This window comes from Strigops habroptila, chromosome 8 (assembly GCF_004027225.2).
Source record: "Strigops habroptila isolate Jane chromosome 8, bStrHab1.2.pri, whole genome shotgun sequence".
Lineage (NCBI taxonomy): Eukaryota > Metazoa > Chordata > Aves > Psittaciformes > Psittacidae > Strigops > Strigops habroptila.
Window position 1 is genome coordinate 16,663,357 of NC_044284.2, and position 21,193 is coordinate 16,684,549.

Consider the following 21,193-nt stretch of genomic DNA (forward strand, 5'->3'; position numbering starts at 1 on the left):
ACTTTGTAAGCCTATGGAATCACAGTATTCTGGTCTCAACTACAAAATTACGAATTATTTTCTAACTTATTTGAAAGAATTACAGTGCAAGGAAGTAAAAAACAATAAAAATATAAGGTATGCAACTGAATATATGTAATGTGTGACAGGGACCTTAGGCATAGCCTCCATATATTTTTGATATGAATACCGAAATAGATAAAATGCACTTTGATTTTTAGGAAGTGATATGTTGCACTATGTATGTCAAAATTCGGATTGAAATGGTGCTCACATTACATGATGTTAAACTTTGGAGAACTCAGAAGACAAACGTTTCTCTCTTACCCTCTGTCCATGTTTCCTTCTCTCCCTCTCTTCACTTTCTCTTTCTTTTTCCAGTGCCAGATGGGTTTGGTAGATTAGATTCTAGCCAGAATTTGGGAACTAATTGTAGTACTTAAGCTTAAATTCCAGTTTCTGCTCTAGTGTTGTCAGACAATTTATATGTTTAAAAGGCGAGGACATGTTTTTTGGCACCGCCACACCTGTGAAAGTGAAGGGAGAGTGGTAAAATGAATACGTCTTTATTTCTATCTGATGTGAGAATTCTAGAAGATTATAGAATTTTCCACATTTATTGATTGCCTGTATATAACATGTTTAAAAATTTGCATATGTGCAAAATCTTTTCCAACTTGATTTGTCCTATCAAGATGCTTTTCTTCTTTGTTTATTTGATGGTTTGAAGAATGAGGAAGGAATTCAGTGAACCCAGGATTTCCCTTGAGGCCCACAAACTTGAAGGAAGAAATAAATGGCTAAATTCTAGAAATTAAACACCTTGGAAATACACATACTCTGACTTGATCTGAGACTCTTCAGCAAATTGTATGGGAACAAAGCAAATCCCCAGTGCTCTAATAAATACCTAAATCATAAAACTATTAAAGTTACACAATTCCACATTTAAAATTACTATTGAGAGACAAACCATTATCCACCCTATTTGTCAGATTGGCTGTTAACTTTGTGGTTTGTGTGAGACAAGCTGCACAGTTTCTATCTCTTCCTCCCTGCAGAATCACGGTGTCTCTTCTGCCTCTGCTCTTACTGCTGCTGCTAACCTGCCACCCCCTCACTAAGAGTCCAGGGGCTCCGTTCCTGCTGTGCTGCTTTCACTCTCTTGGAATTGAATCTCATCATTCTGCTGATGTGAAAACATGAGGCTCTTGGTTTCCATGAATGTAGGATCAGGCAAGAAGTCCTTTGAGCAGGACATGCATTAGCAATGTCTTTCTTCAGATACTTACTTCAGATATGAACATATTATATGTCATGATGCTAGCTGTTTTTTCCCATGCTGGCAGATGTGTGTGCCTGTGTTTGAGGTGGTCTCTTTGATTCTGATGTCCAACCTCTCTAACAGGTAATAAAACTTTATTTCCTGATTTGGAGTTCAGGAGAATCTTAGTTTAGTTTATTTTTGTTGCAAAGTTCAATGTTTAACATTTTGCATTTGAAGCAAGTGGGCATTCATTTCTGAGAAGAGCCTGCATGCATCTGATATGTCTGTGCTCCATTTACCAGGCTCCTAGAGTTAACTGGGCTGAAGTCACAGCTGTCAGTTACTGGCAATCCGTGCTCAGATATTTCCTGTTGGTAGATGTACAATTTACTAAAAGTAACTGGTACTGAAGTAGTAGTAGTTACTGCTTGATTCAGATGCTTGGCTGCTATTTGCATGCAGCATTCTGGTTCACATGTCTGAGCCTGCAGGCATGCCTCAGAGTGCTGTTGTGCCTGCCTGTGCATGGCTCAGACAGCTGGATCCCAAGTGTTGCTTTGGCATGCCCAAAGCGTGAAAGAGTTGTTAACACAAACAAGATTGCAGGCAAAATAGCTCCTGTGAACTGCAGAGCTGATGAAACCTGATTTTCTAAAGATTTATGTTCTGCATAGGACACTGGGGTAGAGTACCTGATGTCTAATAGCTGTGATCCCTAAAGGCTGTGATCTCCCTTCTGCAGTCTTTTTCTCCCTAGAACACTAAATCGATCTCTCCTCATTCCAGCTGTGTTTTGATGTAGTTTTAAGAAACTAATGTTATTTGGATTCCTACCTTTTTGTCAAATTATAAACTGGCCAGTAAGTCCAGCACTTATTAGTGGAGAGACAGGTAGCCAAGTATATCTAGAATATGATCATACAAACCTCATTTTTTTTATGAAATCAATCTAAGAATCATTTGCACTTTAAATGAACCAGAACTGTTTGATACAGGAAAATTTGCAGTGGGATCTTCCTTGGATGTCATTATGAATGAACGTGTCAGGAGGGGGTAGAAATACATAAAGTCGAAATGGAGAAGGAAAAAAGCCCCATACATGTTTGACTGCAGCTGTCAGTTCCACAAAGTCACTAGTTTTTATTCATGGTTGCATATTACAGTATTATAAAGAGCACAAATATGTGGAAGGTGGTTTGAGATTAAGCTTACTTTTCTGAATTGCATGCAAGTAAGGCATAATGCAGGACACTTTTCTGCATATAGGTAAATGAATGCTTGTTTCTGGGTTTAGTTTATATTTTTGCAGGATACTGAACTGCGGCAATCAGTTTAAAGGTATTATGTTCTGCAAGTAGCTTACAAGTACATTTTCAAGGATACTTTTTTTAGCCCTGTGTTCGTTCTGTCTCTTTAGGCTTGGGAAAATACATATTTATGTATATACATGTAGATAAAAAACTTTTTTATGCCATTTGCAGCAAATGAAAATCTATTTTTTCTTATAAACCCTCTTTCATGGCACACACCTTGCAGTTAACTAATTTTATCAGACAACAAAAGCTCATGGCAGATCCCAAAGCATGGCAATGCAGCTCCTAAATGATCAAATCTTTTGTTTTGACAGTTTTGTTTGTTTTCCCCCATCATCCAAAAAAATAGTAATAATGAAAGACTGAAGCAATCAGTTTGTTCTTCGTGTTTGTGTGCATTCAAATGTTGCCATGTGTGTTTCTGAAATTCCCACACAAAAAGCAAGATGAAATTGCTAATACTGGCCAAGATCATGTTCCTTCTATGCAGGTTAATTCAGTTCTGGGAGGCAGAAAATGTGAGGTCGTTTTGGTGTGGTTTTCTTTTTTTCTGTGTTTATTTCTTAGATCCTTTGTCTTGTTTTCAAGGTTTAAAGAAGTTTTCTGCAATAGTTACAGAAACTGGATATTTCACTGTTAGTATTTGTTTTAAGCTGCATGTTGACCATGCTGTTCGTGAGTGATGATCATATTCCTACGATTTTAATTCCAATCTAATCCTAACGTGTGCCTGTGTAGCTCTTCTTTGGGTAATATCTGCTCTCCCTTTCTCCCACCCAAGTTTTTTTTTTTTTTTTTCACTAGTGTCTTTTAATTTTCAATTAAGAATTCTTTAGAGTATAAGGACATGGACTAAAGCCAGTCTAAAGCCATTGAAAGTCTTTTCATTGACTGCAGTGGGCTTTGGATCAGACTATGAATGTATTAAGAAATATCTATTAGTAGGTTGATTGTATAACCCGGTCATCTAACACAATAAGCCCAGTGCCCACCTAGTCCAAATGAGACTGAAATCTTCAGTACTAATCAGATAGAAGCTGAATTGGCTGCAGGAAATATTTTTTCTTTTGTGGTATATCCTCAGACAGAGAAAGCTTTTCTTGTTAATATCAAAGTAGGCTGGTAAATATTGAAACATCATATTGGCAGTTTAATTACTTTGGCACAACAGAACCTTTATCCACAAGTACACATCACAGGAATATACTTATTGAAAGAAGACACTTGTGCCAGCAGCAAACCATTTACTATAATATATCGGTGGGTAATGCTTAAATTGCTACCTGTCACAAGATGAAACCTGTTAAACCTCTTGTACATCAAATGGTAAATTACAATAATAGGTTTAGCTGTTTAGGGAAAAGAAACATTAGTATAAAATATGGTGGAGCCTTTTATTTGTAGGTTTTACGGAAGAACAAATGTATAAAGATTTTAAAGAAATCACACTGGTTACTAGCCCTTCAGATGTTCCTAGCCGATCGGTAAAAAGCATGTTATTCTGCGCATTAATCACTAGATGGCAGAACAAGATAACCTTGCTCAGGCGGTAAGAGACTAGCGTAATTTCTAGGGATTGAAGTAAAAAACTGGAGTTACAGTGAAACTTAACAATTTGGTATAAAAGGAATAAGAATCTGAAAAAGAAACAAAGTTTGTTTCCCCTTGATAAAAAGAAATTAACAAATTTAGATTCTTAATATGCCAATCCAACAAGTACAATACAGTAATGGCGAAATTGCAGATGCGAGAGTGTGGAAAAGTGGAGTCTTTATTTCTGAGAGACAATGGAGCACATTATAAAGCAAATGACAGTAATTTCTCCTTGTCTTTTTTCAGTGAAGTCCCATATATATGAAGAAGAACTTTCTTCATTGTCTCTAGGAGCTTCTCTTTCAGATAACTCACTGTATTCATAATCTTAAAGCTCTGCTGCAAGAAAATGGATCATGAGAAAGAGAGATGGAACTGGCCGTTGGGGTCATATTTTTATCTTGGCAACACTAGCATTAATCTAAAGTAAGTGTAAGCAGAATCTACCCCATTATGTAATACATTTCATTCCCTTGTCAATTGAGGATCATTTCCTGTAGTGAATTTTCTAGCCATTTGTCTAGCATTGCGTTAAATGTCACTAAACAACTAATTTTTTGGAACTTTCTCTGAAAGACTAGTCTACAGACAAAGAAAATGTCTGTGACACTTGATTACTCTAGTATTAAGTACCAGTAAAATGTGCTTTCCTCGGAACACATCTTTCCCCTCAGTCCGTGAACATACCATTACATCTGTATCCCACTCTTCACCTTGTTATCAGAACTACCGAGAGGAACACAAACGTCTAAACAGCAAATAGCATAACTGCCTCAGTACTTTCAAAGCATATGGGAGCACACAACCCCAGACTCAGATGATGACATTAGACTCTGAGTATCTTTTTGAAATTGAAAAATTAACTACTTCACAGGATTTCCACAGAAATCCTGAATAAATTTTATTCTGCATTCTGACAAAACTGTGATCTGCTGCAGTCCAGTCTGATTCTAGATAAGTGGGCAGAAAATTAAAGAGGATTTTCTCTCATAAAAAGTCTTAAAGCAGTACAACTGAGGTAGAAAAGACAGCAGTTAAACAGCAAGATATGAAGTTGTACCTGTCAAACTGCTTTTGTGTACTGTGAAGCTCCTGGGCCAATAACCTACATTCAGTAGCTTTTGTATTCCTGCAGCATCTGTGTATAAGGTGGAATTTGTGAAGCTGGATAGGAGATTTTAATTCTTGATTACCACAAAAATGAGATGCAAGTCAGGTATCACCTATCTTTAACCAACACCTTTAAAAGTTGTCTGTTTCACCCTACTTCTGAATGCTTCTATTGCAGTTGGAAGTGTGACATTTAGCATTCAGATTTATTTATTTTTTACAAGAAACAATATGGGAAAAAGGAATAAACCCCCCACAATTTCCAAGTAAGCTTTATAAACATATAACCATAGAATACTGTTCTTTTTGTGAAAACCTCCCTTGTCTTCATACACACTACCATATAATTTACATGGAACAAGCAGGAGATTTGCATATAGGTAGTTATTTTTTCATATTACATTCAATTCTTCTGGGCCATACACAGACTGAGATTTAGACCATAGGTGGGAAAGCAGCAGTTCAAAGAAAAAGATTTTATAAAGAACAAGGTGATTTTAACATATCAATTGTGAAGTAAACATTGTTGAGACATTTTCCTGCAGATTTTTCTTACAGTTCAACCTGTCTGGTTGTAATTCCTGAAGGACCAAGCTTCCAGCAGATTTGTACTGAGGTCTGACAAATGTAGCTTCATTCTTCCCCTGGCTGAAATAGCCTTTTTCATTCTAGTAATTCGTGGATGTTCTCAGTTTTGCAATGGCAAATGATTACATTCAGTAATTTCGTTTCTGGTTAAATGTTCTTAATACCTTGCAAACTTGTTAGTCTGCTAGAGGAAGTCTAGGCATTGGTGCAGATCTGTTTTATAGGTTGTAACTTCTGAAAAGATACATCTGTTTATTAAACTTAAATATTGCTAAACTCATGTTTTTTTATCACTTTAGAAAAACATGAATGAGTGGAGCTGAATGGCATCCTGGAGCAAAGACAAACCACCTTTGACACACCTCACACACTTCCAAAGGTGGCCAAGAGGATCATCATGGCAGGAAAGTCCTCAACACATATGGGTAGCCGTAGCTACAATTTCTATTTGGCTATCAACTGCATGTAGGAAACACTGTAAAGGTCATAAATGCCCCAGAATAATCCAACTCTGTAAGTGAGGAAAAAAATTATTAGTCATTTGAGAGAATTTGATGAGGCAATGGCAATCCAGCCCTGAGTTTAGACAGGTAGCTTGCTATTGAGAGGGGAAGAGATCTGTAATCTTCCTAGTAGTCTGCTGCATTGGGTGTACTAATGGTGTGGTGGGATTTACCTGCTTTCTTGCAAAGCAAACTAGCTGGCGGATGAAGTTGCTAAACCACTGTCCATAATATTTGAAAAATTGTGGCAGTCAGGTGAAGTTCCTGATGACTGGAAGAAGGGTAATATAACCCCCATTTTCAAGAAGGGGAAGGTGGAAGACCCGGGGAACTACAGACCAGTCAGCCTCACCTCTGTGCCTGGCAAAATCTTGGAGCAGTTTCTCCTGGAAAACATGCTAAGGCACATGAAAAACAACGAGGTGGTTGGTGACAGCCAACATGGCTTCACTAAGGGGAAATCCTGCCTCACCAATTTGGTGGCCTTCTATGATGGAGCCACGGAACTGATGGACAGGGGCAGAGCAGTTGACGTCATCTACCTGGACTTGTGCAAAGCGTTCGACACTGTCCCGCACGACATCCTTGTCTCTAAATTGGAAAGACATCAATTTGATAGATGGACCACTTGGTGGATAAAGAACTAGCTCGATGGCCACACGCAAAGAGTTGTGGTAAATGGCTCAATGTCCAGTTGGAAACCTGTAACGAGTGGTGTCCCTCGGGGATTAGTGTTGGGACCGGTCCTGTTCACCATCTTTGTCGGCGACATGGACAGTGGGATTGAGCGCGCCCTTCAGCGAGTCTGCTGACGACACCAAGCTGTGTGGTTCGGTTGATACGCTGGAGGGAAGGGATGCCATCCAGAGGGACCTTGACATGCTTGTGAGGTGGGCCGATGCCAACCTTATGAAGTTTAACCAAGCCAAGTGTAAGGTCCTACACCTGGGTCAGGGCAATCCCAGGCACTGCTACAGGTTGGGCAGAGAAGAGATTCAGAGCAGCCCTGCAGAAAAGGACTTGGGGGTGTTGGTTGACGAGAAGCTTAACATGAGCCGGCAGTGTGCGCTTGCAGCCCAGAAAGCCAACCGTATCCTGGGTTGCATCAAAAGAAGCGTGGCCAGCAGGTTGAAGGAGGTGATCCTGCCCCTCTACTCTGCTCTTGTGAGACCTCACATGGAGTACTGTGTACAGTTCTGGTGTCCTCAACATAAAAAGGACATGGAGCTGTTGGAGCGAGTCCAGAGGAGGGCCACGAGGATGATAAGAGGGCTGGAGCACCTCCCGTATGAAGACAGGCTGAGAGAGTTGGGGCTGTTCAGCCTGGGGAAGAGAAGGCTGCGTGGAGACCTCATAGCAGCCTTCCAGTATCTGAAGGGGGTCTACAAGGATGCTGGGGAGGGACTCTTCCTTAGGGCCTGTAGTGGTAGGACAAGGGGTAATGGGTTCAAACTTAAACGGGGGAAGTTTAGATTAAATATAAGGAGGAAGTTCTTTACAGTGAGGGTGGTGAAGCACTGGAATGGGTTGCCCAGGGAGGTTGTGGATGCTCCATCCCTGGCAGTGTTCAAGGCCAGGCTGGACAGAGCCTTGAACCACATAGTTTAGTGCAAGGTGTCCCTGCCCATGGCAGGGGGGTTGGAACTAGATGATCTTAAGGTCTTTTCCAACCCTTACTATTCTATGATTCTATGTAAAATTTGTTGTCAACACAAGGAATAGACTTGTAGAGGAGTTGAAACAGAAAAGAAAAACTAGAACACTTCTGAGGTGAAAACTTTGCACATCCCATTTGAATTTCAAATACCAGGATTGTACTGAAGCCACAGGCTTAATGGCCTGAGAAAAGTTTGTCACAGATTGAAAGGAGGGTTTCTCATCATTTGCAAGTGATAGAGGAGCCGACAAAGAGAGATGCCATGCTTGACCTTGTGCTCACCAACAGGGAGGGGCTGGTGAGGAATGTGGCACTCCAAAGCAGCTTTGGCTGCAGTGATCATGAGATGGTGGAGCTTAAGATCCTGAGGGCAGTGAGAAGGGCACGCAGTCCTGGATTTCAGGAGAGCAGACTCTGGCCTCTTCAAGAACCTGCTCAGTAAGAAGAAGGACTTGGGGGTGCTGGTCAATGAGAAAATGAACATGAGCTGGCTTCAGTGTGCACTCACAGCCCAGAAAGCCAACTGTATACTGGGCTGCATCAAAAGAAGCATGACCAGCAGGTCGAAGGAGGTGATCCTGCCCCTCTGCTCTGCTCTCGTGAGACCCTGCTTGGAGTACTGTGTACAGTTCTGATGTCCTCAACATAAGAAGGACAAGTCCAGAGGAAAGCCACGAGGATGAACAGGGGGCTTGAGCACCTCTTGTACGAAGACAGGCTGAGAAAGCTGGGGCTGTCCAGCCTGGAGAAGAGAAGCTGCGTGGAGACCTCATAGCAGCCTTCCAGCATCTGGAGGTGGCCTACAAGGGTGTTGGAGAGGGACTCTTCACTACTAGGGACTGTAGCAATAAGACAAGAGGTAGTAGTTTTAAACAGGGGAAGTTCAGGTTAGGTATAAGGAAGAAGTTCTTTACTATGAGAGTGGTGAGGCACTGGATGATCTTAAGGTCCTTCCCAACCCTAACCATTCTATGATTCTGTGATCTACACATAATTCATGTTTACTTATAGTCCAATGGTTAAGTGAAAGTCAGAATTTGGGTTCAGAATATTGACCCTCTATGAGCAGTTATTTCTAAACAAAATCACTGGTTTCTTCTATTTGTCTTGTGTATGTGAACCTGAAAATTGTTCTGATAAATTAATAACCGTTGACGAGAAGTTCTGTACCATTTCTATTGGAAAATAATGCTTAATGTACCCTTGCTTTGATTTGCAAAGAATTATAATTGTACTGTCGTTCTCTTTTTGTGGTATTTTCATGGATGTTTGTGGTATTACTGTTTATGGATAAATGTGAATGTCAGAATGACATAAATTAATGTTTAGGTCTAGGCATGTTTCAGCAAGTTTATCTGTTTATTTAGATATGTAGCTTCAAGGGCAGTGGGCAATTTTGAGCAGAGTTAATAGAAACCAGTCAGAAGTACTAAAAATAACTGCAGTGTTGTGATGGGAATGATTTTGCTGTATGATAATTGACAAGAGCTATAGGAGAAACTAGATGAAGTATTTGTTACAAAACGTGCCATTATGTGAGACTGTGTGTTAGATTATACTGACATGCAGAAGTAGTTTATTTTTGTCCATAGGACTACAAATGTTTCAGCTTCCTCAGCTTCAACAGGGGCTACTTTTGAACATACAGATTTTGTTCCATAAATTTAACAATAGACTTTAGTCCGCTTTTTGAATCTGGTTTATGGAAATGACAATAGAGATCTGGCATGTTAATATCTATCATTTTTAAAAGAAGACACGATTTGGGAAACTCTTGGTCAAATTAAGACCAAAGTTTTATATATATTGGAAGGCTAATCCCTGATATGGCATAGCAGTTCTGAAGGTAATGGAAAAAAATTTGTGAAATGGTCATAGTAAGTTGTCTTGTAACTACCAAAATATAAAAGCTTTAAAACTACATTTCTGTGGAAATCTCTAATATGATCAATTAATTATTTTAATTTGATGAATTAATTGGTTTATGACAATGAAACCAGAAACCCAGCTAATAGTGATCTTTACTGCTATGCAGCTACATGGATTTCAGCATGCTTTGAAACATCGTTTCCGAACTGAGAATCTACTGCATTTTTAGCAAGGCTATTATTGCTCCAATTGCCCAGCACACTGAAATACAAACCCATGTATACAATGACAACAGCAAATTGAAAATTAACGAACACCAAATAATAGGCGGTTTTTAAATATTTTTTATCATCTCTTTTTCTGTAAATTCTGCCTGCTGACAAATCTGACAGGGTCTTTGAGTGACAGGACTAATCTGTTTCCAACTCCACTCTATCTGTGACTAGTCTTGAGATCTGTGGGAATATAACTACCTTTGAAACTTCCACACCTTTTCTGTATTTGGTTTAAATTAGCTAGCAGGTTCAAAGACTATTAGCAGGAATAGACAGCACAACCACAGAAGTTCTATTTTATCAAGAAGTCAGCCTCCAAAAAACTAGCAAATTGACTTCAACCTGTTTTAAAATGTAACCAAAACCCCCCACTTTATAGTCTGTAAAGTTAAAGGATTTAGAATCTTAATGCTTTTCACTTGCCTTATTTATCTGGCTATTTTCCTAACAGGACTTCCTTGTAGCTTGCCCTAGAGATTAATAAAAAGTTCTCTGCTGTATTTGGCAGGATATATTTGGCAAGATGATCTAGCAGGAACATGGAATATCTGGCTCCATTTCCCCTCTGTTATGAGGAAGTCACTTTACCTCATTTTCTCCATTCGTAAAATGGTGATAATGGTTGCAGTGTCCTTTCTAAATATTTTATTTATGATGAGTCCTTTATAAGCTTCAAATATTACTGTATTGTTCATAAAGAAGGCTATGAAGCTCCATCCAACAGTATCTATAGTTTCTGAGAGGTTAAATTTATGTAGTATAAATGTGGACATCGAGAAGATTTGAAGCTCCTTCTAAACTTTCTGTGCATTTTGTGATTTGATGGTAGACAGCTGGCCACCTGGGATTTATGGGTTTAGATTCTTTTGTTCTGGCTGGATCAGGAATCCACTGCCTGACTTTTTCTGTCTGCAAGTTCCAAAAGGCCACAATCCATCACTGATGTCCAAGACCTCTTCTACTTGAAGTCATATAAAAGGAAGAATACAAGCTGACGAAATAGTTTTCTTCATCATGTTATACATTGCAGTTGTTCACTTGGTGATAGATTTGTTGTTCACCCACCAGGGAAACTTCACAGTCTAAGACTCCCTTAGACACACTGGCCTCCAGGTGGGGAAATAAGTGGGACACTGACTATTTCCATCTTTGCAAACTTTCCACAGTTTCTGATTCCCTTTTTATCCACTCTCCAGGAGGTCACATGGTTGGAAAGAGAGAAAGAGAGTTTGCCTCACAACTCTATTTAGACCTAATCCCAGTTAGCAGAAATAGCATTCCTCACAGTTGCAGGATAATGTAACATCACAAATAGAGCTATCAAGATTGTCAGGCAGCCTTTGTGGCTGTCAGAGCAGTGATGTTAAAAGAAAAGGTTGGGTTTTTTTGTTGTGGGTTTTTTTGTTTTTCCCTAAATAGCTTTCCTCAAACTGTCAGGAGAGCACCTGGTGAAACGAAGCCTTGCTTTTGCTGTGTAGCTTATGTTCTCAAAGATGGTTTAAGTAATAAATATGATGAAATAATTATATAGAAAAATAAAAACTTCACTTCCATCAGAACACAAGGGGTAGTTGTGATTCTTCAAAATGTCTTGAATACTTGAAGAAATAATTACAAATGGGCTACAGCTGAAATACTCTATGCAGTAACCCAGTGTGGATAGTAGATGCTGTTTAGTACCTGAAAAAGCGGGGGGAGTGAAGGTTAGATGCTTATTACCCTGGAAATCGTTGATTGGGAATGAATCACCTCTCCTCTCATTAGCATTCAGCAGCATAACTGCTGGATAGAAAGCAAAAAAACACTTGGAATTGCAAGGAGAGGCAAAAAAGGTCGTTTTTTCTGTTGATGTAAATCAGAGTGGGTTTACAAGGAATTCACTGGAGCTTGGAATGATATATGCCTGCTGAGGACCTGGCCTTAAGGAAGTATCTGAAACAAAAGTTCTTAAAGGGGCTGTGAGGTGTCCCTGGAATCTCTGCAAACCAAAGCAGTGGGTTTCTGTCTACCAGAGGCCTGCCCACATTTGCGTCTGATTTATCAGTAAGAAGGTCATTTGGTTATCGAGAGGGAGGAGGACCATAAGGCTCTTACATCATTTGCCTTACTAGCCTTGCTGTTAAATCCCCAATCCTAGCTCCAGAGATATTTGTTTTCAATTCTTCCCATAGGAGGTGTTTGTGACTAAAGAAACAACAAGGGGAGAAACTTGGTGCTTAATATAATTGCTAACTACAGCTAATTTTGCATTTTATTATCTCTACCGCAGGTTTTACTTTTTATGAGGATGATTCTGACCCTATCCACCCATCTATGCTGCCTCCCTCCTGCTGGCCAAGGATGTCACAGGAATGCAAAGCTAGTGGGAATTGCAAGACCAATGTTAGAGCTGCAGTAAGACCTCCGGAATAAAGGTACAGAAAATACAAAGATGAGGTTTTTTTCTCTATGGTGCAGTTGCCTGCTAATACAGCAGGTTCCCAGCAGTAGATAACTCTTTGCCCTCTCCTCCTTGGATGTGTACAGAGGCCAGAAAAAAGGGTGCTGCTTTGTGGCTGGAGTTTGTGCCTGCTACTGCAAGTAGCAATGAATGAGCCTCTCACTGTGACCTGCTGCTGTTAGGCACAGTTTTGTGTTAATCAAAGAATTTATAGTATGACAGAAGCAAGAGAAATCTCAACTGTTTCTTTTTACTGTCATTCAGTAGTATGTCTCCATTTTCTTAAACCAGCCCAGCAGTTAAGTCCCCTGGAAGTGTGTTTTGGGTGGCTTGGAGTAGTTTTCTAGTTGCATAACATCTACTAATAGGCTACAGATGAAGAGAGAGCATTTGTTGGTATTGTACATCATAGAGTTTTGCTGTTGGCATAAGATAAAGTAGTGGCATAAACCTGGTTTACGGCATGACAGGATGAAGTAAAAGACACAGGAAGTATGGCAGGCTTCATCCTGCCACAGAAGTCTGTCTCTGCAAAATTTATAGTGGTCAAGTTTTGTTAGCAAATATTAGTTTAATGCCTTGCACATTAGACAGCTAATGTGGAGCCCAAATGTTTTTTATTGGGCTTTCTTATTTTCTCTACAATTAAAAATATACTTTTGTTTGCTGTCCCAATTCCACAAAGTAACTTCTCATTCCTTTCTTTAGAAGTTGCATGTAGTACAACTAAGCATTAAACATTTGTAGGGTTAGTAGCATTGCTGGAGAGTAACACAAAAATATCAAGAACTTAATAGCAGACCTGTAATTGATACGATGTTTAGGGGAAACACTGTGATCATTGGAATGCACAGCAACATCCTAAATAGAAATTCTTTCCTTCGTAGAAAGATAAATAAAATTAATTCAGGTGTCAACTGACATTCCTGGTATCTGCTCTTAAGTTTTTATGACTAGTAACTAGCTGTAATTTACTGTAATGTACCAGAGTGAAAGCAATAAAATGTAAAGGCTTCTTTCCATCCTTTCAACATCCTTCATGCTCATGTCCATAAAGCTAGTGGGTTTGTAATTATGGCAGGGAGGTATAAGAGTGAAAATATTGCAGTCATATTAAAGTTTTGTTACTAATTAGATGACTGAAAGAGCTCTTTCTTAAAGAGCAGGAAATCTTTTCATGAGGATATACGTTCTTGATATAGGAAAAATGTACAGACATTTTCCTCATTTCTTCCCTTCTTTTGCTTTTATCCTCTTGTCATTCCCACTGTCAAGTTCTTTCATGCCTTCATTTTGTCTGAAAGCAACTTCCTCTTAATTCAAAACACTTTTCTGAATGGATCCTTAATGTTAATATAACCTTGGTTTCCACTATTGTGGTTGCTTAACTTTTTGGAAGGGAATGGGAATTTGAAGGCGAGGGAAGGATTCTAACTGGGCAGAGAAAAAAGAATCTATTTTAAGGGACTAATTTCAGAATGAGATTGAGCTGGTTTGCAGTTAAAAACACTTCCCACTTTATGCCTCAATGGCATGAAAAAATCTGTTTCAGAGGTCTGCTACCAGCTTGACTACTGTGTAGGCTTTAGTTACTGCTTGTAGAAATTGCATATTTGGGTTTGAGTGCTGCCCAGACATAGTCTTTCTCTCAGTTACTGTCATTGCAGCTGTAGAGCATTTGTGGTGTTCATCTGTGTCCACAGAACAGATTTCTTCTGGCATGGGTATGTAAAAGAAGACAATTACCTTATCAGGTGTGTTCACCTATTGTTTGATGCACAAGTGCGTGCTTTCTTCAGAGATGTATTTAGAAATATGTATTTGGAGGAGGACAATTTCTTTCCTTGGATGTTATTTTTGTCCCATTTTATTTCTTGTCTGTGGGAACGGAGGAGCACAATGTTTGTGGAGAGGTGAAGTAACTACCATAAATGAGGCAGAATGGGTCTGGCCTATTCATGTTGGGAGTGTTCATCAGGTGTCATGCAAACCTGGAGAATAACTTACCCAGCTAAGTTGTATGTCACGTGTACAAATAAAAAAAGTATGTGGCAACACAGCAACCCCTGCATAAAAAATAGAAAACGTCAAACGCTGTTTTAAAATGAAGTGGGTTAATCTGTCACTGAGAAGACAGACTGTTTGCACAGAAGTGCCTAAATATGGCACATAACTTGTTCACTGAAAATGTTTGCCCTGCTCTAGCCTTTCTCCCTTGAGCATGTAATTCTCATTAATGAATTTTTATAAAAACTGAATACACTTTTATAGATGAACACCCTGCTTGAACCTGGGGATTGTATCCTTTAGCAGAATTCAGTTTAAGTCATGTCAGTTCTGGCCAGTTAGTTCTTCCCACTTCTCATCATAAGATAAAATTCTTCTTATTCCTTTAATAATCTGCACATTACGTGCTAGTGCAATACTGTCACTCATTCAACAATGAGAAACAAGGGGATAAAAATTGACTGCAAATGGTATCATGTTCTTGACAGGAAAGCAGCAACTTGGATTCCAAACCCCTGCTATCCTTTTTTTTTTTTTTTTCCTTCCCTATTCCCTTGCGGCTGTATGCAGCATCTACTACTCTTTTAAGCTCCACAGGGGAAATGATGAATGGTGGATATGGAATTCACACTGGATACATGCTGTGTTGTGAAATAATAAAATGGTGGTGATATGATGAATGGGACATTGGGGTGAAAATAGGGAGAAAAGAAGGCATTGGTGGTCTTTTAATCTTGCACTGAAGGTGTGTGCCTTAATCAGTAAGGTTTAGTACCTCAGGTTTTTGGGTACTATTGCCTTATAGAGCAGACAGCTAATGTTTTAGCTGTGGTATGCAAAGTAGAGATCTCAATGCTGAAGTCAGAAATTAGTAGACTGGTGCCCGGTCAGTGGTCTGGATCTGATCTAGTCAGTAGACTCTAAGGTAGTAAATATACACATATTGTCTCCCGGTTATGGTTAAATAGTAAGTAGCAAAGGGAATCTCAGTCCCTGCAACCTAGGTACAATTGCATTACAAGCAAATTGTGAAGCACATAGTCTATTTTTTGATTGGTTGTTTTTTTGGTAGAACAGTTTAGTGTTGTAACTAAAACTGCAAAGACAGAAAGCAAAATATTGTAATTTTTCAAATATGCAGAAAAGTAGAAACACTAGAACATTTCACAATTTAAGTCACTTTGAACCAATCAGTATTCACTGTTCATGGATTTTGCTGAGCTTGTCAAACTGAAAGAAATGAGGTTTAAATCCTTAATGGTGAAGCAGCTGGAAATTGCTAGGCAACATAGTAATTTCATACATACAGCGTCACATCACTTTAATGGCTTTTTTATCAGAAATATCTTTTGAGAGTTCACCAAACCAATTTTGGAGTTCCAAATACAAACTCAGATTTGGCAAGGTGATCCTTTACTGTTGTGATTCCAAAGAATGTTTCTTTCTATATTTTAAATTATTAGGGCATACAATTAGTGGTTACGTTCTGGGGAAGAAGCTATCCTTTGCTTTTTTCCACTAAACTGGGGAAATGAGTGACTCTCCCTTTGGTATTTTTTTATTTTTTGCGGAGGAGAGGAGTGCTAATAAAACATCAGACTTGATAAATTTGCAATGAGAATAAAAACTAGGCACTTAATACAGCAAATTTTATTCTGCACTTGAAGAAACATTTAGTGACTCTTGAGAAGGATGTGAAAAGAGGCATGGTTTGGTGCTTAGCTCAAAGGACTGAGTCAGGACTCTTTAGCCTCTATTTCAGAGTGACAGTGACTTTCTCTCTGACCTTGGGCCACTTGCTTGGGTGTAAAGCATGAAGTACTTGGAAACTACTCCTTCAAGTTCATGCACATTGTCTGGCTCCTGCAGTCACTCAGGGCCTCAGAGATATCACTCCTTATGGCATAGATGTGCAGAAAGGTGTGTACTTTGTAGCATTTCTTACTGTGTGACAAACTGCTATGAGCCAGTGCTACATGTGTCTATGTTATACTTTCAGCAGTGGGCAGCCAAATAAGCAGACAGCATCACAGAGAATGGGGAGAAAGCATTAATACTGAGTTATACTGAGTTCTAAAATTTGTGTAACTAAAAATCTGGGTCAGTATTTATGTATATATAAATACATGCATTGTGTATCTTTTACAGTTTCTGGGTTGGACTGAAAACCATTGGACTCAGTTTGGAAGAAAATAATTCAACACAATTCCTTTTATCAGCTTTGGAAGTCTCCACATAGGCTGCTTCACAAAGAAGACACCCTCTATAGCTGTGTCTCTGACCCAGGATTTTTTAAGAATTCAGTCCTCTCATTACTTTCACTAAGGAGGGCTGAAGTCCCGTATGCAAACTATGATAGCTCTAGGTACAAATGAAACAATACCAAGCTCCTGGAACCTAGTCTTGCTGTTTCACCATTACATTAAATCTTGCAGACCTGTATGGGAGGAAATGGTACAGCAACATTAAACTGACATCTGTGTCTTGATGAGCTCCACATTTTAGAGCAGTGGATCTCAAGCCAGAAGTTACACTAGTTATTTCAGAGAGGGAGGTATGAGAAATAGATCAGAGAGAGGTGCTAAGAGGAAAAGTTCTGGTGTAGAATGACTACAGGCTACACTCTGAAAAGGTAGCAAATTGTAGAGCTGAGAGCAGCACACTGCTTAATTCCCAGTGTGTGTGCTGGGGAGGTGAAATGAAGAAGGTGAGAGAGGAGAGACTGCTGAGCATTGCTGGTTTAGAAGAGGTACAGCATTTTCATCCTCTTGGTAGTGCGTTCAGAAGTTATGTGAAAGCCTAGCAAAGATTGGCAGGTATTGACAGTAACTTGCAATAGCACCACCACCAAGCCTTCAGTTCTGACTCAAATGTTTTCAAAACTGCAGCTCTTCCTGAGTGTCCTGGGTTCAGCTGTAACAGTTGTTTTTTGTCCTTCTCAGTAGCTGGTGCAGTGCTGTGTTTTGGCTTTAGTCTGAGAACAATGCTGATAACACACCAATGTTTTTAGTTGTTGCTCAGTAGTACTTACCCCGATCAAGGACTTCTCAGTGTCTAATGCTCTGCCAGTGAGGAGGGGCATAGGAAGCTGGGAGGAAGCAGAGACAGGACACCTGACCCAAACTAGCCAAAGGGTTATTCCATACCACAGCACATCATGCCCAGTATATAAACTGGGGAGAGTTACCCAGAAGGGCAGATCGCTGCTCAGTTGGGCTGGGTATCAGTTGGTGAGTGGTGAGCAATTGTGTTGTGCATCATTGTGTTTATTGTGTTTTTTCCTTTCTCCTTTAAGTTTTATATTTTCTCGTCTTGTTATTTCCTTTATTATTATCATCATTGTTATTAATCATACTTTAGTTACTGGACTGCTTTTATCCCAGCCCATGGGGTTTACATTCTTTTGATTCTACTCCCCATTCTGCCCAGAGGTGGTGGGGGAGGAGGGGTCTGCATGGTTCTGAGTTACTGGCTGGGCTTAAACCACGACACTGAGCCATAAGAAATGTGTAAAATATATGCATGGAAGGTCAGCATTTAAAAACATATACAGAAAGCACCATAACTATCTGAAGATAAACTGCCAGATATTGTGATGGAGTGTTTAAAGTAGACTGAATTCCTGAACTGACAAGCCTAGGTTGCTGATGCCATTAGCATAAAATGATGCCATGAGCATAAAATCTGAATGACTGTCTCCTGTCCAAATTTATTCATCCAGAATTTTATTAATTCAGAAACGTGCTGGAAGGCCCCCTGGGAAGGAACATGATTAAACTTTGTCTTGGGATAAACCAAAAAGCATTATCACCTCTTTGAAAGGTTTCGCTATCCTCAGGACTTTAGCATGGAGCTAGATTTAGAAAGTTGGGATACCAGTGAAGGCAGTTCATGTTTTCTATAGACAGTGACAAACAGTGTATTCTCAATCAGTCACTCAGGTCAGAGTTCAGCATTCATCCTCGCCTCTGGTCAGAGACTGGATGACATCCTGAACAACTGGCTTCTTGTGGTTTATGATGCTAACTGACAGTGGAGTAGTTTATTATATAGTCTACAGCCTTTAATTGTGTGGAGAGACATGGAGTTGACAATATTTGATAAGCCATTCATGATAAAAGAATAACTGCTACAGAGAAATGGAGCTGAAGAGGTGGCAACATAAGGCACAAATAGATCTTGTGTTTATTCTGAGTGCTTTTACTTTTTTAAGTCTGACCTGGAGGTACATGCTGAAAAGAACGAGAAAAAAACATTGCTGTCACTGTATAGGTCTCTATCAAAAAACCCCCCTAGCTTTTAGGTAAAAGCACTTTGCTGAAATGGAATGCTTTGAGTATCTTATGAATTAACTTCCCTAGTATGTGCGAACATGTATATGTGTATATATATATCAGTAAAGACAATCAAAATTTGCATAGTATATTATGAACATGAACTAAATCTAATAGCTTCATAAAGTGAAAACTAAGGCAAAGACATTAGATGTCTACTCCTCATTTACAGTAAGGCCACCTTCCTATCCCAGGAACATTGATGTCAAAATCAGTGTATGTTGTCCTTGAGTTTCTTGTTATCCAGTTTGCACCCTTTATAGCAAGAGGCTATGTTGACTGCTCAGGAGACAACCCAAACATCCACAGGCCAGCAAAATTTCAGTAGTTTTAACAACAGCACCAGCAGTTCCTGAGACACTTTTGCTGTACTTGAAACAAAGTGGACTTCAGCTCTATGAGACCTGAGACTTTCATCAGTTGCTTAATAAGATTAGAGGGAAGGTGTTTAACCAGGAGGATTTTTACTATCAATGAAATAGTATGAGTAGACTTCAGAGTTTATGGTTTTCTGGGTTACTTTTCAGTTAAGTAGGGGACTCCCTAAAAATATTATTCACAAATCAAATGTTACCTGTAAAATTAAAATATCCCTGAAAGTTGGCAAATGGATGTGAGAATAGAAAGCCAGGTCTGTGTCCTTCTGTTGTTTAAAAGAAGAGTTATATTTTACCCAGTAAAGACATTAGATTTTAATTGTAAATCCTTCACAGGTGGTTTAGAGATGCCTTTCCCCACTACTAGGCTTTACCCAATGGCTCTGACCCCTCACTGGGAAATCTGGCTACAAAGCAAAGAGATGTGGAATGAGATCTGACTGGCAGTGCTTTCTAATTTACAGCTTGTCCCCATTAACAGTGCTTTTGGCAGGCAGGGTCATAACAGAATAGAAAGAATGCTGCCATTCAGTGTAAGTGTTGCTGGAGAACATCTCTGTGAGAAAAGGTAGATTTTTAGCAATGATTATATGTGTCAGATTAGCAAGATTTAAAGCAATGTCATTACCAAAAGCAACCCTGAATGTGCTTTCTTTGAAATGAGGTTTTATTGTTGCTTTGAGTTGGATGAAAATTCTAATACAGAAGAGCTGTTAAGGAGAAAGGAGGCTTTGCAACTGAAGTTTTAGTGGGAGTAAGATTTCTGCCCCATTAGCCTCTCTTTTAGCAAGACATGGATTTCGTATTGTCTGTGTAATATCAGTGAACTAGGGTGAAACCCTGCTTTCTTCAACTAACACTCATAAGACATTCGGAATGAACTATATCCTCTTATCTAGAGTAGAAGTACCATTGAGGTGTGGGGACCAAAAATACAGAATATATGGAACAAAAAATTCTATGGTCAAATATTTGTTTCCACTAGATTTGACGGGGTGCGTGTTTGAACACAGAAGTCCAAGATTTTTGTAAGTAGTAAATGACATGGAACAAGGAGAATTTTCATCCAAACTTTGGCTGATTTTATCACAGCTGTTGTGAAAGAAGAGCTCTGTAAACCTTGGACCTGCTTAAGCTCTCATCCAGTTGCTGCATAACATAGTATAGCTGCGTTCCAAGAGCTGCCTTGCTTTGCTCAGTGTGCATGCGTGGGGTGAGAAAGACAGTGCTTTAGAAGCTGTAACTTTCACAGCAGTATTGCTGAGATTCTGGGAAATCCTCCTTTCCTGGACATCCAAAACAGGCTGCTGTAACTCAAGACTGCAAGAGTCTCTCCGGCTTCTGGATCAACCAACAGCCAATGCTAAAGCATATGTCTGCACAATCTTCTCCAGGCAGGTGCAAGCTTACTCTGACAAGAAGCCATTTAACAGTATCAGCCTGCGCCTGATATTCAGCTAATAAGAGAGACTGTTGAGGGGTAGCTTTTGAGTGAAAGATTAGTGCAGTAGCACTGTGTAACTCCCAGCAGGCTCGGAAATGGGTGGAACAATTTCACCTTTGTTTTCTAAAGCTACCTTTCCCTACTTATTTTCTGGGCAGTAAATTGACCTGTATCTCTTACCTTATAGATCAGAAAAGAGTATCAGCTGGCATGCATGTCCTAAGCTCGTCTGGGCCTTCCTGTTGACCTTTCCTCTCTTTAAATAAATATTTCCCCCCTCCCCCTTTTTTTTTTTCTTCTTTTCCTCCTCTTCCTCTCTCTTCCAATTGTTTTCAGTCTGAGAACTTTGTTTAAGATTGTATCCAAGGTCTTCAGATTTTGAATTGTTGCTATGACCAAACCTCAGGGACAAAGGA